At 38.1% G+C, this 13,183-nt stretch overlaps 1 long non-coding RNA gene across 1 annotated transcript in view; it reads right to left on the bottom strand.

Annotated features, from left to right (window-relative positions):
• The window catches only part of LOC103878777, a 276,069-nt gene that overhangs the window by 124,574 nt on the left and 138,312 nt on the right, over positions 1-13,183 (bottom strand). The gene's annotated exons all lie outside the window — the stretch shown is intronic.

The raw sequence follows: 13,183 nt of genomic DNA, 5'->3' as shown, positions 1-13,183 counted from the left end.
TATATTCTCTCACCCTAAAAAAAAAGGTGTAGTGGGGACTATAATCCAAATCAGTGAATAATCAAAAATGTTTCTATTAGGCTTTGAGATGCAGTACTTTTTTTTAGGGGCAGACTTTCCTATTGTATTGACAGAAGTAAATATGTGTAAGATAGACAAAGTGCACACACTGACTAATGAGAGAAGTTACATATCCCAAAGTCTTCTGAGAAGAAAGATGTTATGAATTCGGGTTGTAAAAAGGTAGCTAATCCATATATTTTTAAAAGACTATAAAAATGCTCTTTATGTGCTCAGAATTAAATCACTGCATTTAAATATATTAATAATTAAAATCAGGAGATCCTTTCCTGAACATTTGTGCCTGCCCACATATCCATATTTTTGTTGAAGAATAGATGGCCTTCATTATATTTTCAAAAAAAGAACCCAGGCCTATCACAGGTTGATCTTTTTAAAATCCAAAGCACTTCATACCCATTGCTTCAATCTGAGCAACAATTTTAAATATTCTTTAGCTAAGAGGTCCTGAAATAGACTTCCTTGATTTTCTATCTAATGAAAAGGTATTTATTTGTGAAGACATAGGAAATGTCAAAAATGTACAACTATCCTGAAAACTAAGACAATAAAGCTGATCATCTACTCACACCTTGACTCATCAAATGAAACTCTCCTGGAAAAAAGCAATAAAACACGTTGTCCCCTACACCCGACTGCCCCTCCAAAACTCAGAGACCTAGAGTTGGTACCAGCCAGAAATTGAACATCTGCCTCTCCTAATCAGGTACCAATATTTGAAAAAGATATCTTTTTATATCCAAATTGGGACTGACATACTTTCATGGAAGTGGAGGAAAAAAAGACAATGAGGATTTGAGAGGTCTAAAGGCAGCGACCTTCCAGATTAAATCACATTCCCACAAGCAAAACACCAAAGGCAAAAAGTGATGAGGAGAACTCTCATGATGTTATAGTTTGAAGCTCAAGGACAAAGCCTTTTGTTTTTATTTAGATTCATTATTATTGTTGTTGATATATTTTTTATGTTCTTCATACTTTAGAGTATTGTGAACAGCCACTGGGGAATAAGATGAGATACCAACTCGTGTAGCAAGACCAAACCAGATAAATCCCTGATAGAAACTTGAAGTGGAGCTGGAAGGTGTGCACATCAAACTGTCCTGGAACTGTAAAGCTGAAAAGAGAATTCAAAAGAACAGTGAGCAGGAATAAAGAAAATCCACACATCCTGAAAGAGAGAGTATCAGGACAGAAACTACCCCATTCACACATGTGTGTTTCTGATTCTTTCAAAATATTACCATAAAGAATTAGAAGGGTCCAATAAATAATGGGCCTGGATGGAAGAGAAAATATTTGCAATGACTGCAACTTCTGCAGCCACTTACCTGAAAAGATCTACTACTGTTTTACTGGATGATACCACAAATGTGTTTGTCTCTCAAAATTATCACAGAAGTAGCAAGCCACTTGACTCCTTGATTTTTCCTGACCAATTTATATTAATTTAAGGATAAATTTATCCACATTTGGTACTCTTAATATGTTCTCACCCCATGGTGCATTTCAATTTTTAATTTTACTGACATTTTAAAAAAATTAATGACTAAGATATAAATACCTATAGAATTTATATTCATCTATTTGATCTTTACAGGTGATTTAACAAAAGCCAAGTCAAATTCTTTGGGAGTCACATATATCAGCCCTTCTTTTGCTTGTCCTGATTCTGCCTTATTCAGAATATTAGAATATTTCCCTTGAATCCACTGAAGAATCCCTTTCAGAGAGTTAAACTTGCTAATCCCAGTAGTTATAAGGTATGAAATATAATGCCATGTATCCATGTTCAGTCTCTGTGTCGTCTGCCATCATCATTCTCACCATCGCAACCTCAGGCCTATCCTCCCTACCAACTCCTTCATAACCTTTCATCTCCACCACTCCCTGTCCTACCTCCAGAATTGATCAGTATGCTCTAGCTTTCTCCTTTTCCCAGGCCTACTGCAGCTTGTAAATAAGACACTATCTCAGAAATTAGGATCTGCAGGCCCTTCTCTCCCAAGTTTCCTCCCCCATGCTGAATTTATTTTGCTACCATTAACTTTATTAACATAGGCCCCCTCACCCCGAAACTTTAGAAGTTCATTGTAGAACAGATGTTCTTCCTGAACTCTACCTATGTGGTTCCCCCTTTCTCTAGATTAATCTCTGCTATCAATTCAGATAAGGAAACTCTGCCTGGCCACCTGACTTCCATCCCTTTCATACCTCTCCTCAAAGGTCTATTAGAGGACTTTCCAATTCCCTTCCCAGAACCAAGCTCCATATCCAAGTATATTTCTCAGCCTTTATACTTGAGAGATCCGTATTTCTTTTCACTCTTACCAGACTTTGTTGTCTAAACCTTATACACTACATCAAAGTCCTTCAGAGTTACAGTTATAAGCTGTGTTCCTTTGCTTCTGGTTTGTGTTTCTTAGATATCATTGCCTTCTTGAGTCTTACTATTTTGAAATATAAATCTAATTTCTAGCAACAGGTATCCTAGATTTAATCACATAAAGTGTAGGAAGATTTAGCTTTTTGTGCTCAATTATTAGAAGAAAAAATAGCACACATAGTCCAGATTTGAGGAGAAACAATTCAGTGTACTGAGCTTCTAGATTTCTTTCAGTGTGCTGGGAATATAAATACCCTTACGTGACTTCTGTAAAGAAACATAAAGTACTCCTGGAAGTCTATAAAATTCCCAAAATTTGAGGTAAGATTCATGTGCCCTGTGTTCTTGTTGAAAAGCAAATAGCCTGAGTTGTGCTCTAAATAAAGAAGATCCATTACTTTCAACGGTATGTCTTAGGCAAGCTGATTGCCAAGCAGGAAACATGCTGAACTAGGTCATATGACATACTGCCAGTTTGAGAGCATGAAAATAATAACTTTCATCTGCTTCATGGTTGCTACCACTTCCCTTTGCTACCAAATCAGAAAATCATCAATGTAAAAGAATACATGAAATAAAAATGCTAGGAGGTGGAGGAAGCTTAACAATGTTCACTTTTTCCTCATAGAGAGCCCAGAGCTTTGTGATCTAGGATTGCACACAATTTAAAGAACTCAGAGTCATAAGCTTAGGGAGAGGACAAAGCAGCACTGAAGGCTATACCAACTACCATATAAAGAAATTCCCTGTTATGTCACAGTGACTTGTTTCCCTGCTCTGTTGACTTCTGTGTCACGATTAGGAAAATGCTTTTGGCATCCAAAGACACATATTCATAAATAGACCGCAGCCAGCTTCTTTGACTATAAGCAACAAAAATAAACACCGACACACTTAAAAAGAAAATGCTTATTTGTTGGAAAGATCTTGGGTAACTCACGTAGTCAGTAGAACAGCTGGAAAACCTGGCCATAAGAAGGAGTTCTGGGTAGCAGGGCCATACTAAGCCATCTGATCAAAGCGCCCACACTAGAATGAAGAAGCTCTAAATATTTTTCCATGTTTTTATAGCACCACCAATATCATACGAGAGACTCTAAATTAGCCAAACTTAGATCATGTGCCCACTCCTTGGATAGGAGAATAAAGACTAACTTAATTTACAGTGCCAACAGGATGGCACAGAATCAGAGAAAAGTTGTTACTCAAGAGTTAATTGGAATGCTATTACAAAAAAGCATGTGGTGGCTGGGAAATAAACACTGAGTTGTTGAACCTGCAACAAATTTCCACTACATGGCTTGATATATTTATGTAAGATATGTATCTTTCTTCCTTGTTATTCTTTCTGCTCAAATGCTCTTTGGAAGGCCACTCAGCCTATTAGGAGATGCCACCCTGCCTATAAAGACAGTTCACAGGCCAGGCACGGTGGCTCACGCCTGCAATCCCAGCACTTTGGGAGGCCGAGGCGGGCGGATCACGAGGTCAGGAGATCCAGACCATCCTGGCGAACACGGTGAAACCCCGTCTCTACTGAAAATACAAAAAAAATTAGCTGGGTGTGGTGGCGGGCGCCGGTAGTCCCAGCTTCTAGGGAGGCTGAGGCAGGAGAATGGCGTTAACCCAGGAGGCGGCGGAGCTTGCAGTGAGCGGAGATCCGGCCACTGCACTCCAGCCTGGGCGACACAGCGAGACTCCGTCTCAAAAAAAAAAAAAAAAAAAAAAAAGACAGTTCACAGAATTCTTGCAACTGAGGTGCAATTCAGGTCTTGAGAAGGTGTGCTAAAGTAGCCCATGTTACTTGCTCTGTCCTCATGAACCCTGACCCTGACGTGAACTCACTAGGTTACTGCTGCCCTTGGTAATAAATTCAGTGCCTGTCAATTTTTACAAATGTTTTAGCTGAAAGAGTTTGAAGAACCATCCTCTCTTTTCTGCCTCACTAGAGATTCCTCCAGGAAAAAAAAAAAAAAAAAAAAAAAAAGTTCTTTAACCTCTACTGCAAATACTTCCTGCTAGCTAGACCTACATCTCTCTAGGCAGTGTCTCAGAACTCAAGACAGCATTTTTAATCTGTCTTGAGAGTCTAAAGAAACAGAGAGAGAAAGGATGAACACGAAACAGTGAAGAATGGCGTGCACATATTTTATCCATTTGGAGAGCAGTTATTTCACCTGCACTAGGAAAACCAAAACAAAGTAAAAACACCAGCTGTTTCTGTCCTACCTAGTAGGCTATAAGACAATGTGACTGGTTCCTTTAAATGAAATTAACAAATTACTTAAGCTTCTAATGATCAAGCTGAGAATTTGCACTGGGATACAACAGAAAAATACATACAGCATTGGTAAAAAATAAATAAAATAAAATAAATAAATCAGACCTGAATTTACATCTCTGCTTCTCTATTAACTAGACAAAATAATGAACCCTCCTAAACTTTATCCAGCATCTCTAAATTGATTTTATTTTGTTGTAATCAATGAGAGAATATATATAAAGTGGCTTGTGCTTAATGGTTACTCAATAATGATCATTCATGCTACTGTCTTTGGTACAATTAAAAGAATAACATCTGGAGCACACAAGAACGTCTACTAATATACACTTCTTCATCATTAAATGAGCATTTATTGTATGTCAACACAATGCCAGATACTGTTCTGCAGACTGGGCTTGTTATGGTATGGCAAACAAGACAAAGCCCTTTCCCTCAGGAAGTCTAAATACTGGGGTAGAAGATAGTGATACATAAACAAATAAAGCAGAATATAATTAGAGAAAAATATTGATGAGTGAGTGCTCTGAAGAATAAAATGTAGGATGAGAAGCGACTATTTAAATAAGAAAGTTAAATAATATGACTTCCCTGAAGAGGTAACATTTGAATAACAATATGAAAGATGAAGGAAAAAAGCTGACCTTGGACAGATATGGAGAAAAGTTATCCATGTAGAGAGAACAGCAAGGGTAACAACTCTGAGGTAGCAGTGAGCCTAACATGTTTGAAGAACAACAAGAAGGTTTGTGTGAGCAAGGCTTCAAGAAAGTGAGGCAGCCTGTTAGAAGAGGAGATCAAGGACAGGTGCGGTGGCTCGCGCCTGTAATCCCAGCACTTTGGGAGGCCAAGGCGGGCAGATCATGAGGTCAGGAGATCAAGACCATCTCGGCTAACACGGTGAAACCCTGTCTCTACTAAAAATACAAAATATTAGCCGGGCATGGTGGCAAGCGCCTGTAGTCCCAGCTATTCGGGAGGCTGAGGCAGGAGAATGGCCTGAATCCGGGAGGCAGAGGTTGCAGTGAGCCAAGATCGCACCACTACACTCCAGCCTAGGCAACAGAGTGAGACTCCATCTCAAAAAAAAAAAAAAAAAGAGGAGATCAGAAGCTGGCTCTGGCCAGATCATATAAGGCCTTACAGGTATTGGTGTGGAATTTAGATTTCATTCTAGTATAATGGAAACTCATAGAAGTGTATTCAGGAAATTAGTGATATGAATTGATTTCTAACTTAAAAGAATCACTCTGACTGCTATGCGGGGAAGAAATTCTTGAAAACAATGATCATTCCCCACACTAAACACATTTTAATTCTAGTCACGCACTTCTGGCTACAGCAGAGGTTACCCATGCAGTTTTAAAAAGTGTATTTAACAAAAAATTTCAAGTGTTGTCTAACCAGTTCCAAGTACCAAGAAACTATTTACCTCAGTTGATCTGTACACACAAATTCTATCAACAAAATCTAAGGTCATACTTACTTAAAAAAAAAAATACATGGCAAGATGAAGTAGCAGTGGCTGGACTGATTCCTGCCTGCAGTAATTTTAAAACTGGGCAAAATGCGTGAAATAGGTTTTTCAGACATTGTATGCTGAGTAACACAGGATAATGATCCTTGAGAAAAGTGAAGCAAATGTGAGCCACACACTTGTTCTAGCTTATTATCTGCAAAGTTTCCAGACCACTGATTCAAGGAGATAAATCTGGGAATCCACAGTGGCAAGAGTTCTCAGCGCAAACTACCAGGGAGGAGAGGAAAGCTGCACAAAGAAGTGGCTCTAGAGACTTGTAGAGAGCTCCCCTTGAAACTTCAGCTGAGAACTTACCAACACATGCATGTAAGGAAAGTACGCAAGTTCAGGGAAAGAACCATTCAAAAGGACTAGAGGGAACAGTCTCCAGAGTTCACCTGGCACCAGGAATAGTTTGTGTTGTCACCAGGCAGAATGAAAGAACTTTGTAACACATTGGCAGCATTGAGTAGAGTATTCAGAAGGGCATAGTAATGGAGAAAGATTAGGCATGAAGACTGTTCTGCCCCATATTAAAAAGTGTAAAAGCAAGCTTAGAAAGGATAAAATAGTTTCTATATAACTTAATTGCATTCCAGAATAAGTAGAAAGTGGAAATGAAAATATAAATTACAAACCAAATAAAAATAAAATATCAAAATTAGCAGGATGCAGCAAATGCAGCATTTAGAGAGAAATTCATGGCACTTAAAACTTACATTAGAATAGAAGAAGGTCTCCAATCAGAGACCAGCTCAGTTGTGGAGACCCTAGCCCAGCGGCACTAGAGGAATTAAAGACACACACACAGAAATATAGAGTGTGGAGTGGGAAATGAGGGGTCTCACAGCCTTCAGAGTTGAGAGCCTCGAGTAGAGATTTACCCACATATTTATTGACAGCAAGCCAGTGATAAACATTGTTTCTATAGATTATAGATTAACTAAAAGTATTCCTTAGGGGAAACAAAGGGATGGGCTGAAATAAAGGGATGAGTCTGGCTAGTTATCTGCAGCAGGAACATGCCCTTAAGGCACAGATCACTCATGCTATTGTTTGTGGTTCAGGAACGCCTTTCAGCAGTTTTCCGCCCTGGGTTGGCAAGGTGTTCCTTGCCTTCATTCCAGTAAACCAACAACCTTTTAGCATGGGCGTCATGGCCATCACAAACATGTCACAGTTCTGCAGAGATTTTGTTTATGGCGAGTTTGGGGGCCAGCTTATGGCCAGATTTGGGGGCCTATTCCCAACACAACTTGACTTAAAAAAATAAAAAAGACCAAATTATAACCAAAAGGAGTAGAAGAAAGGAATAATATCAGAGTATACATCAATGAAATAGAAAACATAAAAGCAATAGTGAAAATCAATAAAAACACCAAGAGTTGGTCCTTTGAATAGACAAATGAAAGTGATAAATCTCTAGCCATATCAATCAGTATAAAAAGAGAAGACATAACCTAAAAGAGAGAGGAGACATAACTACAGATCCCACAAATAATAAAATATAATATAAAGGAATATTATAAATACTATACTTACAAATTCGATATAGCCAATAAGATGGAAAGATTCCTTGAAATACATAAATAAGTAAAATTCACTCTAGAATAATTAGATAATCTGTACAGCTCTAATACCTATTAGAGATATTGGATTTGTATTTTAAAAATATTTCCACAAAACAAATTTAGGGCTCAGGTGTTTTCGTGGGTGAATTCTACAAAATATTTAAAAAGAAAATAATACAATATGTTTAGAGACAGGGTCTTACTCTGTTGCCCAGCCTGGAGTACAGTGGCATGATTAGAGCTCACTGCAGTCTTGAACTCAGGTTCAAGGGATCTTGCCACCTCAGCCTCCCAAGTAGCAAGGACTAAAAGCATGCACCACCATGCCTGGCTAATTTTTAAAATTTTTGTAGCGATAGAGTCATGTTGTGTTGCCCAGGCTGTACTCAAACTCCTAGGCTTGAGCAATCTTCCTGCTTCAGCCTCCCAAAGCATATATTTTTAATTTTTATTTTTTAATTTGTGTGGCTATATAATAGGTGAATATATTTATGGAGTATATGAAATATTTTGATATAGGCATGCAATGCATAATAATCACATCAGGGTAAGTGGGGTGCCCATCACCTCAAACATTTCTCCTTTATTTAAGTTACAAACAATCTAATTGTACTCTCTTTGTTATTTTAAAATGCACAATACATTCTTGTTGACTGTAGTCACCCTGTTGTGCTATCAATTATTAGATCATATTCTATCTATCTATCTATCTATCTATCTATCTATCTATCTATATTTTTGAAGCCATTAACCATCTCCACTTCCACTTCCTACCTGCTCTACTTCCCAGTCTCTGGTAACTATCATTCATTCTCTATCTCCATTAGTTTAATTGTTTTAATTTTTAGCTCCCACAAATAAGCAAGAACATAAAAAGTTTATCTTTCTGTGTCTGGCTTATTTCACCTAACATAATGACCTCCAATTTTATCTATGCTGTTGCAAATGACGGTTTTATTCTTTTTTATGGTTGACTAGTACTCCATTGTGTATATGTACCATATTTTTAAATTCATTCTTCTGTGGATGGACACTTAGGTTGCATCCAAGTCTTGGCTATTGTGAATAGTGCTGCAATAAACATAGGAGTGCAGATATCTCTTGGATATTCTGGTTTCATTTTTAAAAAATATATACCTAGCAGTGGGATTGCTGCGTTGTATGATAACTCTATTTTTCATCTTTGGAGCCCTCCAAACTGCTCTCTGTAGTGGTTATACTAACCAACAGTGTATGAGGATTCCCTTTTCTCCACATGCTCACCAGCATTCATTAATATCTGTCTTTTAGATAAAAGACATTTTAACTACGGTGAGGTGATATCTCATTGTGGTTTTGATTTGTATTTCTCTGATAATCAGTGATGTTGAGCACCTTTTCATAAACCTGTTTTCTATTTGTATATCTACTTTTGAGATTTGTCTATTCAAATCTTTTGCCCACTTTTAATCAGATTTTTAGATTTTTTCTTATATAATTAATTGTTTGAGCACCTTATATATTCTGGTTCTAATCCCTTGTCAGATAGGTAGTTTGGAAACAGTTTCTCCCATTCTGTAGTTTGTCTCTTCATTTTATTGGTTGTTTCCTTTGCTGTGCAGAAGCTGCTTATCTTGATGTGATCCCATTTGTCCATTTTTGCTTTGGTTGGCTCTACTTATGAGGTATTACTCAAGAAATCTTTGCCCAGTTCAACATTCCAAAGAGTTTGCTCGATGTTTTCTTTTAGTAGTTTTATAGTTTGAGGTCTTAGATTTAAGTATTTATTCCATTTTGATTTGAAATTTAGATATGGTGAGAAACAGGGGTCTAGTTTCATTCTTCTGCAGAGCAATATCCAGTTTTCTCAGCACCATTTAATAAAGAGACTCTTTTCTCCCATCGTGTGTTCTTGGTTCCTTTGTTGAAAATGAGTTCACTGTAGATGTATAGATTTGTTTCTTAGTTCTCTGTTCTGTTCTATTGGTATATGTTTTTTTCTTTCCAGTATCATGCTGTTTTCGTTACTATAGCTTTGTAGTATAATTTGAAGTCAGATAATGTGATTCACTCAGGTGTGTTCTTTCAGTAAGAATAGCTTTGGCTATTACAGGTCTTTTGTGTTTCTATGTCAATTTTAGGATTTTTTTTTTCTATTTCTGAGAAGAATGTCATTGGTATTTTGATAGAGGTTTCACTGAATCTGTAGATTGCTTTGGGTAATAGGGACATTTTAACATATTTTTTTACTGTTTATTTGCTGTTGGCATATAGAAATGCTACTGATTTTTGTATGTTGATTTTGCCCTTCTAGATCTTGTAGGTATGCTGTACTCTTCTTTATTCTTTTCTCTTTTGTCTCCTCTGACTATGTATCATCAAATAACCTGTCTTCAAGCTTACTAATTCTTTCTTCTGCCTGATCAGTTTTGCTATTAAGAGACTCTGATGCATTCCTCAGTATGTCAATTGCATTTTCCAACTCTAAAATTTCTGTTTGAACCAAAGGCTGTTTACTCAGCATTTGGTGAATGCTGCCAGGCCTGGACTCTCCCTTCCTGGCAGTGGCAACCCCTGGTCCAGGGAAGGTCCAGTAATGCCGCCCAAGAGCCAAGGCCTCAAATCAGAAAGCCAAAAAGCCTGTGCTCTAACCCACTGTGGCTGAGATGATACCTAAGCTATAAAACAAAGTCACCTTTAATCTTCCCTCTCCTTTTCTCAACCTGGAGTCTCTCCCCACAGCCATGACAGCTGAGAATATACTGGGTCATACCTGAAGCCGGCACAACTCTAAGTCTCCACCCAAGGACCACAGCAAGTACTGCTTGGCTACTACTGCTGATTATTCAGGGCCCTAGGGCTCTTTAGTCAACAAGTGATAAATCATGCCAGGAGTGGCTCCTTCCCTTCAAGGCAGCAGGTTCCTTTCAGGCCCAGGGTGTATCTAGAAATGTCATCCAGGACTAGGGTCTGGAACGGAAGCCTCACGATCCTGCCTGTTATATAATCCTGCTGTGGCTGAGCTGGTATCTGACTTGCAAAACAAAGTCTGCTTTAATCTTCCCTCTCCTCTCCTCACATGGATGAAAGGAGTCTCTCCCAGATCTGTGAGCTGTGCAATCTGGGATGGGGGGAGGTGTGACACAAGCAGTTCCATGGCCACTCCAAGCTGGTGTCTCACTAGGTTGCATGCCCCTCAAGTCCACTGGCTTCATGCCCAGAACAGCACCTGGACTAGCCCAGGAATTGTAATCCTTGTGGCCTAGACTGCCTTTCAGTTTTGTTCAGGACACCAGAGCACCTTAGCCTGCTATAGTGAGGCTCACTGGAACTCAGTTTCTGATTGCTGGGATAGGCAATTTTCCAGTGGCTAGGGCTGGTCTAAATGTTCCCTCCATGAGCACTGGCTGAGTTCTCCCTTGTGCTGCCTTCCACTGTGACAGGGTAGCACTGAGTTCCAACGTGAGGTCCCACAATCACTGCACTCTCCCATTTCCAAGTGCATAGATTCTCTTTCTGTGCCACACAGTTGCTGCTGGGGAAGTGGGGAAGTGGGGAAGCGGGGAAGCGTGGCCTTTTGATTCCCCTTGAATCAGGAATTCAAGACAATCTTTCTTACCCTCTTGAGTTCCTCTTTCAGTGGTATGAAGTTAAAACCAGGTACTCTGATCACTCACTTGCTTTTGGTTCCTATGAAGGTTCGATTTGTGTGGATAGTTGTGCAATTTGGTGTTCCTGCAAGGAGGGCATTCAGTGAAGGCTTCTCTTTGCCCATCTTGCTTCACCTTCTCTTCAAAGGACAATTTCTTTTTGAGTTTGGAAAATATATCTTAAAGAACACAAAAAGCACAAAATAAAAAAAATTTAAAAATTGACTTCACTAAACTTCAAAACTTCTCTTCAAAAGGCATTGCTATAAAAATAAAAATATAACCCACCAACTGAGAAAAAATATTTGCAAAACATTTATCCAATGCTATGGTTTGAATTTTTTCCATCCAAAATTCATGTTCAAATCATTCTTTTTAGAGATTGGATCTTTCTATGCTGCCCAGGCAGGAGTTCAGTGGCTATTCACACATGCAGCGTCATCACACACTACAGTCTTGAACTGCTGACCTCGGGAGATACTTCCACCTCAGCCTTCTAAGTAGGTAAGACTACAGGCACATGCCACAGCACCCAGCTCAAATTTGAAACTTAATCCCTTTTTTGCTCTTCTACCATGTGAGGACATAGCATTCACCCCTTTTTGCCCGTAACCTTCCACCATGTGAGAATACCTATACAGAGCCATCTACGAGAAACAGGCCACCAGACACCAAACCTGCCAATGCCTTGATCTTGTACTTCCCAGCCTCCAGTGCTGTGAAGAAATCCATTTCTGTTTTTGATAAATTACCCAGTCTCACATTTTGTTTTAACAGTGCAAATGGACTAAGACATTAAATAATGAACTTGTATCCAGACTATATAATGAACTCTTGCCATTCAAAAAGGATAAGACAACGCAAAAAAAAAAAAAAAGAGTAAAGATTTGAACACTGTACAAAAAAAGACCTTGAAATGATAAATAAGCATTTGACAAGATGCTCAACATCATTAGTCACCAGGGAAGTACAATGTCAAACCATAATAAGATAGCACGACTAGAAGTGCTACAATTAAAAAGCATACCAACTTTTGGTGAGAATATAGAGCACCAAGGAATATCATACACTGTTAGTGGGAATGTAAAATGCTTATTAAAATGTTTGGCAATTTTTAAAAATCTGAAACACACCTCCACTATATAACAGCCTTATCACTCCAATGAAAATGAAAGCATAAGTCCATGTAAACATTTGTACATGAATGTTCATAGTAGTTTGATTTATAATAGGCAAAAACTAGAAAAACCCAAATGTCTATTAACTGTTGAATGAATAAAGCATTCTACTCAGCAATAAAAGTGAATGAACTATTGATACATACATCGACATGGATGAACCTCAGAATAATTATACTGAGAGAAGCTAGGCCAAAATAGAAGAGTATACACTGCATGATTCTACTTACATAAAATTCCAATCTCTAGAAACAAAAAGCTGATAAGTTATGGTGTCTGGCTTAGTACGCTTTTGTAAATGCTACATGAATTATTTAAAAGAATACAGATCCCCTAATTGTTGAATATAATTACTTTATTTCCATTATATTAAATTTTTAAAATTTGCTAATCTTCTTTAGATTTTTTCTTTCTCTTAATAAATCAATTACTGAGAGACATTCATTAAAATCTTATGCTATGTTTGTTATTTATTACTTTTCCCCCGAAATTCTGTTGATTTTGGCTTCACATATTTTCAGGTTGTTACTAATTGCAA

This window comes from Papio anubis, chromosome 17 (genome assembly GCF_008728515.1).
Source record: "Papio anubis isolate 15944 chromosome 17, Panubis1.0, whole genome shotgun sequence".
In the NCBI taxonomy this organism is placed as follows: domain Eukaryota; kingdom Metazoa; phylum Chordata; class Mammalia; order Primates; family Cercopithecidae; genus Papio; species Papio anubis.
Note: the sequence above shows the minus strand (reverse complement) of the source record. Positions and strands in the feature narration are given on the sequence as shown.